General features: G+C 48.0%; 1 non-coding gene across 1 annotated transcript; it reads left to right on the forward strand.

Annotated features, from left to right (window-relative positions):
• Positions 1-10,383: 10,383 nt before the first annotated feature.
• trnav-cac (transfer RNA valine (anticodon CAC)) lies at positions 10,384-10,456 on the forward strand. The gene has a single exon. It is a non-coding gene; the product is annotated as a tRNA-Val (tRNA).
• Positions 10,457-14,171: the final 3,715 nt, after the last annotated feature.

Consider the following 14,171-nt stretch of genomic DNA (forward strand, 5'->3'; position numbering starts at 1 on the left):
TTTCCCTTCCATTGAGCTTTTGTAGCAAGGCAGATAACAGCTGCTTGCAAAATCACCGGCAGTCTCTGCTTTTCCACTGAATGTGGAAGCCTGGCTCTTTCCTTCATCAAGAAGACAAGAGTACTGATGCGCTTGACACGAGGTTGCGACTTGTAATTCCCCACCTCCAAGCGGGAAAACGCAAAGCAAACGCACCCTCAACCTGAAATTGCCATTCCTCAACCGTGGGAAGTCTTCTCATCTCCCGGTTCCTTCCCTGTTCATCGAGTGACGTCGAGCCGGCATGACGGATTCAGAACTCACAAAGTGGCACTTACCTCAGTGGTTATTTGCTTTAGATCAGGGTTGTCCAGTCTTATCCAGAATGGGCCAGTGTGGTTGCAGGTTGTCATTCTAACCAAGCAGAAGCCAGACTTTAGTCTATTGAAAGCCAAGATCAGCGGAGCCAACAATTGGAATCAGGTGTGGCTCCTGCTAGATTGGAACCAAAAGCTGAAGATTGGACAACGCTGCTTAAGACCAATCAGCATATAGACATATTTGCTTATTAAATATAAAACATTGACTATATAGATGGCTGATCGCGGAAAATGGACACCTCTCATCACAGTTTGCATGCTAGCTTGTCGCTAACAAGAGACAGACACGGAGAGACCGCATGTTCTCACCTTTTCGCCCCTGTTCACGGGTCAAACGTGCCCTGTTGCATAATGACGTGTTTACAAACAGCAAAGAGAGCACTAAGAACTCAAGTGGGAAGCAGAAGGAGTCGTAGGAGGCCTGCAGAGAAGCCTATGGCACATTCTGTTGACCAACTCATTCTCAGGTAGGTGATTCCTTCCTTTTGTGCCAACTACCATAAAGTACCTGGAGAAGCTCCAAGCTACAACCCGTGGACGGGCCAAGAATTGAAGCCGGGTCAACTGGGAGCGGTTTCCCTTCCATTGAGCTTTTGTAGCAAGGCAGATAACAGCTGCTTGCAAAATCACGGGCAGTCTCTGCTTTTCCACTGAATGTGGAAGCCTGGCTCTTTCCTTCATCAAGAAGACAAGAGTAATGATGCGCTTGACACGAGGTTGCGACTTGTAATTCCCCACCTCCAAGCGGGAAAACGCAATGCAAACGCACCCTCAACTTGAAATCGCCATTCGTCAACCGTGGGAAGTCTTCTCATCTCCCGGTTCCTTCCCTGTTCATCGAGTGACGTCGAGCTTGCATGACGGATTCAGAACTCACAAAGTGGCACTTACCTCAGTGGTTATTTGCTTTAGATCAGGGTTGTCCAGTCTTCTCCAGAATGGGCCAGTGTGGTTGCAGGTTGTCATTCTAACCAAGCAGAAGCCAGACTTTAGTCTATTGAAAGCCAAGATCAGCGGAGCCAACAATTGGAATCAGGTGTGGCTCCTGCTAGATTGGAACCAAAAGCTGAAGATTGGACAACGCTGCTTAAGACCAATCAGCATATAGACATATTTGCTTATTAAATATAAAACATTGACTATATAGATGGCTGATCGCGGAAAATGGACACCTCTCATCACAGTTTGCATGCTAGCTTGTCGCTAACAAGAGACAGACACGGAGAGACCGCATGTTCTCACCTTTTCGCCCCTGTTCACGGGTCAAACGTGCCCTGTTGCATGCTGACGTGTTTACAAACAGCAAAGAGAGCACTAAGAACTCAAGTGGGAAGCAGAAAGAGTCGTAGGAGGCCTGCAGAGAAGCCTATGGCACATTCTGTTGACCAACTCATTCTCAGGTAGGTGATTCCTTCCTTTTGTGCCAACTACCATAGAGTACCTGGAGAAGCTCCAAGCTACAACCCGTGGACGGGCCAAGAATTGAAGCCGGGTCAACTGGGAGCGGTTTCCCTTCCATTGAGCTTTTGTAGCAAGGCAGATAACAGCTGCTTGCAAAATCACGGGCAGTCTCTGCTTTTCCACTGAATGTGGAAGCCTGGCTCTTTCCTTCATCAAGAAGACAAGAGTACTGATGCGCTTGACACGAGGTTGCGACTTGTAATTCCCCACCTCCAAGCGGGAAAACGCAAAGCAAACGCACCCTCAACTTGAAATCGCCATTCGTCAACCGTGGGAAGTCTTCTCATCTCCCGGTTCCTTCCCTGTTCATCGAGTGACGTCGAGCCGGCATGACGGATTCAGAACTCACAATGTGGCACTTACCTCAGTGGTTATTTGCTTTAGATCAGGGTTGTCCAGTCTTCTCCAGAATGGGCCAGTGTGGTTGCAGGTTGTCATTCTAACCAAGCAGAAGCCACACTTTAGTCTATTGAAAGCCAAGATCAGCGGAGCCAACAATTGGAATCAGGTGTGGCTCCTGCTAGATTGGAACCAAAAGCTGAAGATTGGACAACGCTGCTTAAGACCAATCAGCATATAGACATATTTGCTTATTAAATATAAAACATTGACTATATAGATGGCTGATCATGGAAAATGGACACCTCTCATCACAGTTTGCATGCTAGCTTGTCGCTAACAAGAGACAGACACGGAGAGACCGCATGTTCTCACCTTTTCGCCCCTGTTCACGGGTCAAACGTGCCCTGTTGCATAATGACGTGTTTACAAACAGCAAAGAGAGCACTAAGAACTCAAGTGGGAAGCAGAAGGAGTCGTAGGAGGCCTGCAGAGAAGCCTATGGCACATTCTGTTGACCAACTCATTCTCAGGTAGGTGATTCCTTCCTTTTGTGCCAACTACCATAAAGTACCTGGAGAAGCTCCAAGCTACAACCCGTGGACGGGCCAAGAATTGAAGCCGGGTCAACTGGGAGCGGTTTCCCTTCCATTGAGCTTTTGTAGCAAGGCAGATAACAGCTGCTTGCAAAATCACGGGCAGTCTCTGCTTTTCCACTGAATGTGGAAGCCTGGCTCTTTCCTTCATCAAGAAGACAAGAGTAATGATGCGCTTGACACGAGGTTGCGACTTGTAATTCCCCACCTCCAAGCGGGAAAACGCAATGCAAACGCACCCTCAACTTGAAATCGCCATTCGTCAACCGTGGGAAGTCTTCTCATCTCCCGGTTCCTTCCCTGTTCATCGAGTGACGTCGAGCTTGCATGACGGATTCAGAACTCACAAAGTGGCACTTACCTCAGTGGTTATTTGCTTTAGATCAGGGTTGTCCAGTCTTCTCCAGAATGGGCCAGTGTGGTTGCAGGTTGTCATTCTAACCAAGCAGAAGCCACACTTTAGTCTATTGAAAGCCAAGATCAGCGGAGCCAACAATTGGAATCAGGTGTGGCTCCTGCTAGATTGGAACCAAAAGCTGAAGATTGGACAACGCTGCTTAAGACCAATCAGCATATAGACATATTTGCTTATTAAATATAAAACATTGACTATATAGATGGCTGATCGCGGAAAATGGACACCTCTCATCACAGTTTGCATGCTAGCTTGTCGCTAACAAGAGACAGACACGGAGAGACCGCATGTTCTCACCTTTTCGCCCCTGTTCACGGGTCAAACGTGCCCTGTTGCATGCTGACGTGTTTACAAACAGCAAAGAGAGCACTAAGAACTCAAGTGGGAAGCAGAAAGAGTCGTAGGAGGCCTGCAGAGAAGCCTATGGCACATTCTGTTGACCAACTCATTCTCAGGTAGGTGATTCCTTCCTTTTGTGCCAACTACCATAGAGTACCTGGAGAAGCTCCAAGCTACAACCCGTGGACGGGCCAAGAATTGAAGCCGGGTCAACTGGGAGCGGTTTCCCTTCCATTGAGCTTTTGTAGCAAGGCAGATAACAGCTGCTTGCAAAATCACGGGCAGTCTCTGCTTTTCCACTGAATGTGGAAGCCTGGCTCTTTCCTTCATCAAGAAGACAAGAGTACTGATGCGCTTGACACGAGGTTGCGACTTGTAATTCCCCACCTCCAAGCGGGAAAACGCAAAGCAAACGCACCCTCAACTTGAAATCGCCATTCGTCAACCGTGGGAAGTCTTCTCATCTCCCGGTTCCTTCCCTGTTCATCGAGTGACGTCGAGCCGGCATGACGGATTCAGAACTCACAATGTGGCACTTACCTCAGTGGTTATTTGCTTTAGATCAGGGTTGTCCAGTCTTCTCCAGAATGGGCCAGTGTGGTTGCAGGTTGTCATTCTAACCAAGCAGAAGCCACACTTTAGTCTATTGAAAGCCAAGATCAGCGGAGCCAACAATTGGAATCAGGTGTGGCTCCTGCTAGATTGGAACCAAAAGCTGAAGATTGGACAACGCTGCTTAAGACCAATCAGCATATAGACATATTTGCTTATTAAATATAAAACATTGACTATATAGATGGCTGATCGCGGAAAATGGACACCACTCATCACAGTTTGCATGCTAGCTTGTCGCTAACAAGAGACAGACACGGAGAGACCGCATGTTCTCACCTTTTCGCCCCTGTTCACGGGTCAAACGTGCCCTGTTGCATGCTGACGTGTTTACAAACAGCAAAGAGAGCACTAAGAACTCAAGTGGGAAGCAGAAAGAGTCGTAGGAGGCCTGCAGAGAAGCCTATGGCACATTCTGTTGACCAACTCATTCTCAGGTAGGTGATTCCTTCCTTTTGTGCCAACTACCATAGAGTACCTGGAGAAGCTCCAAGCTACAACCCGTGGACGGGCCAAGAATTGAAGCCGGGTCAACTGGGAGCGGTTTCCCTTCCATTGAGCTTTTGTAGCAAGGCAGATAACAGCTGCTTGCAAAATCACGGGCAGTCTCTGCTTTTCCACTGAATGTGGAAGCCTGGCTCTTTCCTTCATCAAGAAGACAAGAGTAATGATGCGCTTGACACGAGGTTGCGACTTGTAATTCCCCACCTCCAAGCGGGAAAACGCAATGCAAACGCACCCTCAACTTGAAATCGCCATTCGTCAACCGTGGGAAGTCTTCTCATCTCCCGGTTCCTTCCCTGTTCATCGAGTGACGTCGAGCTTGCATGACGGATTCAGAACTCACAAAGTGGCACTTACCTCAGTGGTTATTTGCTTTAGATCAGGGTTGTCCAGTCTTATCCAGAATGGGCCAGTGTGGTTGCAGGTTGTCATTCTAACCAAGCAGAAGCCACACTTTAGTCTATTGAAAGCCAAGATCAGCGGAGCCAACAATTGGAATCAGGTGTGGCTCCTGCTAGATTGGAACCAAAAGCTGAAGATTGGACAACGCTGCTTAAGACCAATCAGCATATAGACATATTTGCTTATTAAATATAAAACATTGACTATATAGATGGCTGATCGCGGAAAATGGACACCTCTCATCACAGTTTGCATGCTAGCTTGTCGCTAACAAGAGACAGACACGGAGAGACCGCATGTTCTCACCTTTTCGCCCCTGTTCACGGGTCAAACGTGCCCTGTTGCATGCTGACGTGTTTACAAACAGCAAAGAGAGCACTAAGAACTCAAGTGGGAAGCAGAAAGAGTCGTAGGAGGCCTGCAGAGAAGCCTATGGCACATTCTGTTGACCAACTCATTCTCAGGTAGGTGATTCCTTCCTTTTGTGCCAACTACCATAAAGTACCTGGAGAAGCTCCAAGCTACAACCCGTGGACGGGTCAAGAATTGAAGCCGGGTCAACTGGGAGCGGTTTCCCTTCTTGAGCTTTTGTAGCAAGGCAGATAACAGCTGCTTGCAAAATCACCGGCAGTCTCTGCTTTTCCACTGAATGTGGAAGCCTGGCTCTTTCCTTCATCAAGAAGACAAGAGTACTGATGCGCTTGACACGAGGTTGCGACTTGTAATTCCCCACCTCCAAGCGGGAAAACGCAAAGCAAACGCACCCTCAACCTGAAATTGCCATTCCTCAACCGTGGGAAGTCTTCTCATCTCCCGGTTCCTTCCCTGTTCATCGAGTGACGTCGAGCCGGCATGACGGATTCAGAACTCACAAAGTGGCACTTACCTCAGTGGTTATTTGCTTTAGATCAGGGTTGTCCAGTCTTATCCAGAATGGGCCAGTGTGGTTGCAGGTTGTCATTCTAACCAAGCAGAAGCCACACTTTAGTCTATTGAAAGCCAAGATCAGCGGAGCCAACAATTGGAATCAGGTGTGGCTCCTGCTAGATTGGAACCAAAAGCTGAAGATTGGACAACGCTGCTTAAGACCAATCAGCATATAGACATATTTGCTTATTAAATATAAAACATTGACTATATAGATGGCTGATCGCGGAAAATGGACACCTCTCATCACAGTTTGCATGCTAGCTTGTCGCTAACAAGAGACAGACACGGAGAGACCGCATGTTCTCACCTTTTCGCCCCTGTTCACGGGTCAAACGTGCCCTGTTGCATGCTGACGTGTTTACAAACAGCAAAGAGAGCACTAAGAACTCAAGTGGGAAGCAGAAAGAGTCGTAGGAGGCCTGCAGAGAAGCCTATGGCACATTCTGTTGACCAACTCATTCTCAGGTAGGTGATTCCTTCCTTTTGTGCCAACTACCATAGAGTACCTGGAGAAGCTCCAAGCTACAACCCGTGGACGGGCCAAGAATTGAAGCCGGGTCAACTGGGAGCGGTTTCCCTTCCATTGAGCTTTTGTAGCAAGGCAGATAACAGCTGCTTGCAAAATCACGGGCAGTCTCTGCTTTTCCACTGAATGTGGAAGCCTGGCTCTTTCCTTCATCAAGAAGACAAGAGTAATGATGCGCTTGACACGAGGTTGCGACTTGTAATTCCCCACCTCCAAGCGGGAAAACGCAATGCAAACGCACCCTCAACTTGAAATCGCCATTCGTCAACAGTGGGAAGTCTTCTCATCTCCCGGTTCCTTCCCTGTTCATCGAGTGACGTCGAGCCGGCATGACGGATTCAGAACTCACAAAGTGGCACTTACCTCAGTGGTTATTTGCTTTAGATCAGGGTTGTCCAGTCTTCTCCAGAATGGGCCAGTGTGGTTGCAGGTTGTCATTCTAACCAAGCAGAAGCCAGACTTTAGTCTATTGAAAGCCAAGATCAGCGGAGCCAACAATTGGAATCAGGTGTGGCTCCTGCTAGATTGGAACCAAAAGCTGAAGATTGGACAACGCTGCTTAAGACCAATCAGCATATAGACATATTTGCTTATTAAATATAAAACATTGACTATATAGATGGCTGATCGCGGAAAATGGACACCTCTCATCACAGTTTGCATGCTAGCTTGTCGCTAACAAGAGACAGACACGGAGAGACCGCATGTTCTCACCTTTTCGCCCCTGTTCACGGGTCAAACGTGCCCTGTTGCATGCTGACGTGTTTACAAACAGCAAAGAGAGCACTAAGAACTCAAGTGGGAAGCAGAAAGAGTCGTAGGAGGCCTGCAGAGAAGCCTATGGCACATTCTGTTGACCAACTCATTCTCAGGTAGGTGATTCCTTCCTTTTGTGCCAACTACCATAAAGTACCTGGAGAAGCTCCAAGCTACAACCCGTGGACGGGCCAAGAATTGAAGCCGGGTCAACTGGGAGCGGTTTCCCTTCCATTGAGCTTTTGTAGCAAGGCAGATAACAGCTGCTTGCAAAATCACCGGCAGTCTCTGCTTTTCCACTGAATGTGGAAGCCTGGCTCTTTCCTTCATCAAGAAGACAAGAGTACTGATGCGCTTGACACGAGGTTGCGACTTGTAATTCCCCACCTCCAAGCGGGAAAACGCAAAGCAAACGCACCCTCAACCTGAAATTGCCATTCCTCAACCGTGGGAAGTCTTCTCATCTCCCGGTTCCTTCCCTGTTCATCGAGTGACGTCGAGCCGGCATGACGGATTCAGAACTCACAAAGTGGCACTTACCTCAGTGGTTATTTGCTTTAGATCAGGGTTGTCCAGTCTTATCCAGAATGGGCCAGTGTGGTTGCAGGTTGTCATTCTAACCAAGCAGAAGCCAGACTTTAGTCTATTGAAAGCCAAGATCAGCGGAGCCAACAATTGGAATCAGGTGTGGCTCCTGCTAGATTGGAACCAAAAGCTGAAGATTGGACAACGCTGCTTAAGACCAATCAGCATATAGACATATTTGCTTATTAAATATAAAACATTGACTATATAGATGGCTGATCGCGGAAAATGGACACCTCTCATCACAGTTTGCATGATAGCTTGTCGCTAACAAGAGACAGACACGGAGAGACCGCATGTTCTCACCTTTTCGCCCCTGTTCACGGGTCAAACGTGCCCTGTTGCATGCTGACGTGTTTACAAACAGCAAAGAGAGCACTAAGAACTCAAGTGGGAAGCAGAAAGAGTCGTAGGAGGCCTGCAGAGAAGCCTATGGCACATTCTGTTGACCAACTCATTCTCAGGTAGGTGATTCCTTCCTTTTGTGCCAACTACCATAGAGTACCTGGAGAAGCTCCAAGCTACAACCCGTGGACGGGCCAAGAATTGAAGCCGGGTCAACTGGGAGCGGTTTCCCTTCCATTGAGCTTTTGTAGCAAGGCAGATAACAGCTGCTTGCAAAATCACGGGCAGTCTCTGCTTTTCCACTGAATGTGGAAGCCTGGCTCTTTCCTTCATCAAGAAGACAAGAGTAATGATGCGCTTGACACGAGGTTGCGACTTGTAATTCCCCACCTCCAAGCGGGAAAACGCAATGCAAACGCACCCTCAACTTGAAATCGCCATTCGTCAACAGTGGGAAGTCTTCTCATCTCCCGGTTCCTTCCCTGTTCATCGAGTGACGTCGAGCCGGCATGACGGATTCAGAACTCACAAAGTGGCACTTACCTCAGTGGTTATTTGCTTTAGATCAGGGTTGTCCAGTCTTCTCCAGAATGGGCCAGTGTGGTTGCAGGTTGTCATTCTAACCAAGCAGAAGCCACACTTTAGTCTATTGAAAGCCAAGATCAGCGGAGCCAACAATTGGAATCAGGTGTGGCTCCTGCTAGATTGGAACCAAAAGCTGAAGATTGGACAACGCTGCTTAAGACCAATCAGCATATAGACATATTTGCTTATTAAATATAAAACATTGACTATATAGATGGCTGATCGCGGAAAATGGACACCTCTCATCACAGTTTGCATGCTAGCTTGTCGCTAACAAGAGACAGACACGGAGAGACCGCATGTTCTCACCTTTTCGCCCCTGTTCACGGGTCAAACGTGCCCTGTTGCATGCTGACGTGTTTACAAACAGCAAAGAGAGCACTAAGAACTCAAGTGGGAAGCAGAAAGAGTCGTAGGAGGCCTGCAGAGAAGCCTATGGCACATTCTGTTGACCAACTCATTCTCAGGTAGGTGATTCCTTCCTTATCCGCCAACTACCATGAAATACCACGAGACGCTCCAAGTTACAATCGGTGCATTGGCCGGGAATCGAACCCAGGTCAACTGGGAGCGGTTTCCCTTCCACTGAGCTTTTGTAGCAAGGCAGATAACAGCTGCTTGCAAAATCACAGGCAGTCTCTGCTTTTCCACTGAATGTGGAAGCCTGGCTCTTTCCTTCATCAAGAAGACAAGTGTACCGATGCGCTTGACACGAGGTTGCAACTTGTAATTCCCCACTTCCAAGCGGGAAAACGCAAAGCAAACGCACCCTCAACCTGAAATTGCCATTCCTCAACGGTGGGAAGTCTTCTCATCTCCCGGTTCCTTCCCTGTTCATCGAGTGACGTCGAGCCGGCATGACGGATTCAGAACTCACAAAGTGGCACTTACCTCAGTGGTTATTTGCTTTAGATCAGGGTTGTCCAGTCTTATCCAGAATGGGCCAGTGTGGTTGCAGGTTGTCATTCTAACCAAGCAGAAGCCACACTTTAGTCTATTGAAAGCCAAGATCAGCGGAGCCAACAATTGGAATCAGGTGTGGCTCCTGCTAGATTGGAACCAAAAGCTGAAGATTGGACAACGCTGCTTAAGACCAATCAGCATATAGACATATTTGCTTATTAAATATAAAACATTGACTATATAGATGGCTGATCGCGGAAAATGGACACCTCTCATCACAGTTTGCATGCTAGCTTGTCGCTAACAAGAGACAGACACGGAGAGACCGCATGTTCTCACCTTTTCGCCCCTGTTCACGGGTCAAACGTGCCCTGTTGCATGCTGACGTGTTTACAAACAGCAAAGAGAGCACTAAGAACTCAAGTGGGAAGCAGAAAGAGTCGTAGGAGGCCTGCAGAGAAGCCTATGGCACATTCTGTTGACCAACTCATTCTCAGGTAGGTGATTCCTTCCTTTTGTGCCAACTACCATAAAGTACCTGGAGAAGCTCCAAGCTACAACCCGTGGACGGGCCAAGAATTGAAGCCGGGTCAACTGCTTAGACTGGAGCTATGCTCACCACTATACCACCAATGCCACGCTGCACCATTCCGCTCTGGTGAACAAAGTGTACGTATGTGCGCTTCTCATCAGAAGACCATAGGCAACAGCCAAAGTGGCACCTTGGTTTCTGTAGTGTAGTGGTTATCACGTTTGCCTCACATGCAAAAGATCCCTGGTTCGAGACCGGGCAGAAACAAGCTAGAATTTCTGAACATTGCTTTAATGACTGAGCGGTTGTCATCACTGTAGGATCAGGTCCTCTAGGAACAGCCAGAAAGCAAGACCTCCTTTACAGAGGAGATTTCCTTCTTTTGTAGCAAAGCAGTTAATATTTGCTTACCAAATGAAAGGGAGCCTCTGGTTTTCCCCAGAAAGTGGAAGCCTGGCTCTTTCGTTGCTCAACAAGACTCTGTGCTTGACTGGAAAGTTTGCCGTAAAGTACTGCTGGCCGAGTTCACCTCGAGAGGTCTGCAAGAGGTCTGAGCCCGAAAAAGGCTGGGAGCGGTTTCCCTTCCATTGAGCTTTTGTAGCAAGGCAGATAACAGCTGCTTGCAAAATCACGGGCAGTCTCTGCTTTTCCACTGAATGTGGAAGCCTGGCTCTTTCCTTCATCAAGAAGACAAGAGTACTGATGCGCTTGACACGAGGTTGCGACTTGTAATTCCCCACCTCCAAGCGGGAAAACGCAAAGCAAACGCACCCTCAACTTGAAATCGCCATTCCTCAACCGTGGGAAGTCTTCTCATCTCCCGGTTCCTTCCCTGTTCATCGAGTGACGTCGAGCCGGCATGACGGATTCAGAACTCACAAAGTGGCACTTACCTCAGTGGTTATTTGCTTTAGATCAGGGTTGTCCAGTCTTCTCCAGAATGGGCCAGTGTGGTTGCAGGTTGTCATTCTAACCAAGCAGAAGCCACACTTTAGTCTATTGAAAGCCAAGATCAGCGGAGCCAACAATTGGAATCAGGTGTGGCTCCTGCTAGATTGGAACCAAAAGCTGAAGATTGGACAACGCTGCTTAAGACCAATCAGCATATAGACATATTTGCTTATTAAATATAAAACATTGACTATATAGATGGCTGATCGCGGAAAATGGACACCTCTCATCACAGTTTGCATGCTAGCTTGTCGCTAACAAGAGACAGACACGGAGAGACCGCATGTTCTCACCTTTTCGCCCCTGTTCACGGGTCAAACGTGCCCTGTTGCATGCTGACGTGTTTACAAACAGCAAAGAGAGCACTAAGAACTCAAGTGGGAAGCAGAAAGAGTCGTAGGAGGCCTGCAGAGAAGCCTATGGCACATTCTGTTGACCAACTCATTCTCAGGTAGGTGATTCCTTCCTTTTGTGCCAACTACCATAAAGTACCTGGAGAAGCTCCAAGCTACAACCCGTGGACGGGCCAAGAATTGAAGCCGGGTCAACTGGGAGCGGTTTCCCTTCCATTGAGCTTTTGTAGCAAGGCAGATAACAGCTGCTTGCAAAATCACAGGCAGTCTCTGCTTTTCCACTGAATGTGGAAGCCTGGCTCTTTCCTTCATCAAGAAGACAAGAGTACTGATGCGCTTGACACGAGGTTGCGACTTGTAATTCCCCACCTCCAAGCGGGAAAACGCAAAGCAAACGCACCCTCAACTTGAAATCGCCATTCGTCAACCGTGGGAAGTCTTCTCATCTCCCGGTTCCTTCCCTGTTCATCGAGTGACGTCGAGCCGGCATGACGGATTCAGAACTCACAATGTGGCACTTACCTCAGTGGTTATTTGCTTTAGATCAGGGTTGTCCAGTCTTCTCCAGAATGGGCCAGTGTGGTTGCAGGTTGTCATTCTAACCAAGCAGAAGCCACACTTTAGTCTATTGAAAGCCAAGATCAGCGGAGCCAACAATTGGAATCAGGTGTGGCTCCTGCTAGATTGGAACCAAAAGCTGAAGATTGGACAACGCTGCTTAAGACCAATCAGCATATAGACATATTTGCTTATTAAATATAAAACATTGACTATATAGATGGCTGATCGCGGAAAATGGACACCTCTCATCACAGTTTGCATGCTAGCTTGTCGCTAACAAGAGACAGACACGGAGAGACCGCATGTTCTCACCTTTTCGCCCCTGTTCACGGGTCAAACGTGCCCTGTTGCATGCTGACGTGTTTACAAACAGCAAAGAGAGCACTAAGAACTCAAGTGGGAAGCAGAAAGAGTCGTAGGAGGCCTGCAGAGAAGCCTATGGCACATTCTGTTGACCAACTCATTCTCAGGTAGGTGATTCCTTCCTTTGTGCCAACTACCATAGAGTACCTGGAGAAGCTCCAAGCTACAACCCGTGGACGGGCCAAGAATTGAAGCCGGGTCAACTGGGAGCGGTTTCCCTTCCATTGAGCTTTTGTAGCAAGGCAGATAACAGCTGCTTGCAAAATCACGGGCAGTCTCTGCTTTTCCACTGAATGTGGAAGCCTGGCTCTTTCCTTCATCAAGAAGACAAGAGTACTGATGCGCTTGACACGAGGTTGCGACTTGTAATTCCCCACCTCCAAGCGGGAAAACGCAAAGCAAACGCACCCTCAACTTGAAATCGCCATTCCTCAACCGTGGGAAGTCTTCTCATCTCCCGGTTCCTTCCCTGTTCATCGAGTGACGTCGAGCCGGCATGACGGATTCAGAACTCACAAAGTGGCACTTACCTCAGTGGTTATTTGCTTTAGATCAGGGTTGTCCAGTCTTCTCCAGAATGGGCCAGTGTGGTTGCAGGTTGTCATTCTAACCAAGCAGAAGCCACACTTTAGTCTATTGAAAGCCAAGATCAGCGGAGCCAACAATTGGAATCAGGTGTGGCTCCTGCTAGATTGGAACCAAAGCTGAAGATTGGACAACGCTGCTTAAGACCAATCAGCATATAGACATATTTGCTTATTAAATATAAAACATTGACTATATAGATGGCTGATCGCGGAAAATGGACACCTCTCATCACAGTTTGCATGCTAGCTTGTCGCTAACAAGAGACAGACACGGATGAGACCGCATGTTCTCACCTTTTCGCCCCTGTTCACGGGTCAAACGTGCCCTGTTGCATGCTGACGTGTTTACAAACAGCAAAGAGAGCACTAAGAACTCAAGTGGGAAGCAGAAAGAGTCGTAGGAGGCCTGCAGAGAAGCCTATGGCACATTCTGTTGACCAACTCATTCTCAGGTAGGTGATTCCTTCCTTTTGTGCCAACTACCATAAAGTACCTGGAGAAGCTCCAAGCTACAACCCGTGGACGGGCCAAGAATTGAAGCCGGGTCAACTGGGAGCGGTTTCCCTTCCATTGAGCTTTTGTAGCAAGGCAGATAACAGCTGCTTGCAAAATCACGGGCAGTCTCTGCTTTTCCACTGAATGTGGAAGCCTGGCTCTTTCCTTCATCAAGAAGACAAGAGTACTGATGCGCTTGACACGAGGTTGCGACTTGTAATTCCCCACCTCCAAGCGGGAAAACGCAAAGCAAACGCACCCTCAACTTGAAATCGCCATTCGTCAACCGTGGGAAGTCTTCTCATCTCCCGGTTCCTTCCCTGTTCATCGAGTGACGTCGAGCCGGCATGACGGATTCAGAACTCACAATGTGGCACTTACCTCAGTGGTTATTTGCTTTAGATCAGGGTTGTCCAGTCTTCTCCAGAATGGGCCAGTGTGGTTGCAGGTTGTCATTGTAACCAAGCAGAAGCCACACTTTAGTCTATTGAAAGCCAAGATCAGCGGAGCCAACAATTGGAATCAGGTGTGGCTCCTGCTAATTGGAACCAAAAGCTGAAGATTGGACAACGCTGCTTAAGACCAATCAGCATATAGACATATTTGCTTATTAAATATAAAACATTGACTATATAGATGGCTGATCGCGGAAAATGGACACCTCTCATCACA

This window comes from Ictalurus punctatus, unplaced genomic scaffold (genome assembly GCF_001660625.3).
Source record: "Ictalurus punctatus breed USDA103 unplaced genomic scaffold, Coco_2.0 tig00163696, whole genome shotgun sequence".
Lineage (NCBI taxonomy): Eukaryota > Metazoa > Chordata > Actinopteri > Siluriformes > Ictaluridae > Ictalurus > Ictalurus punctatus.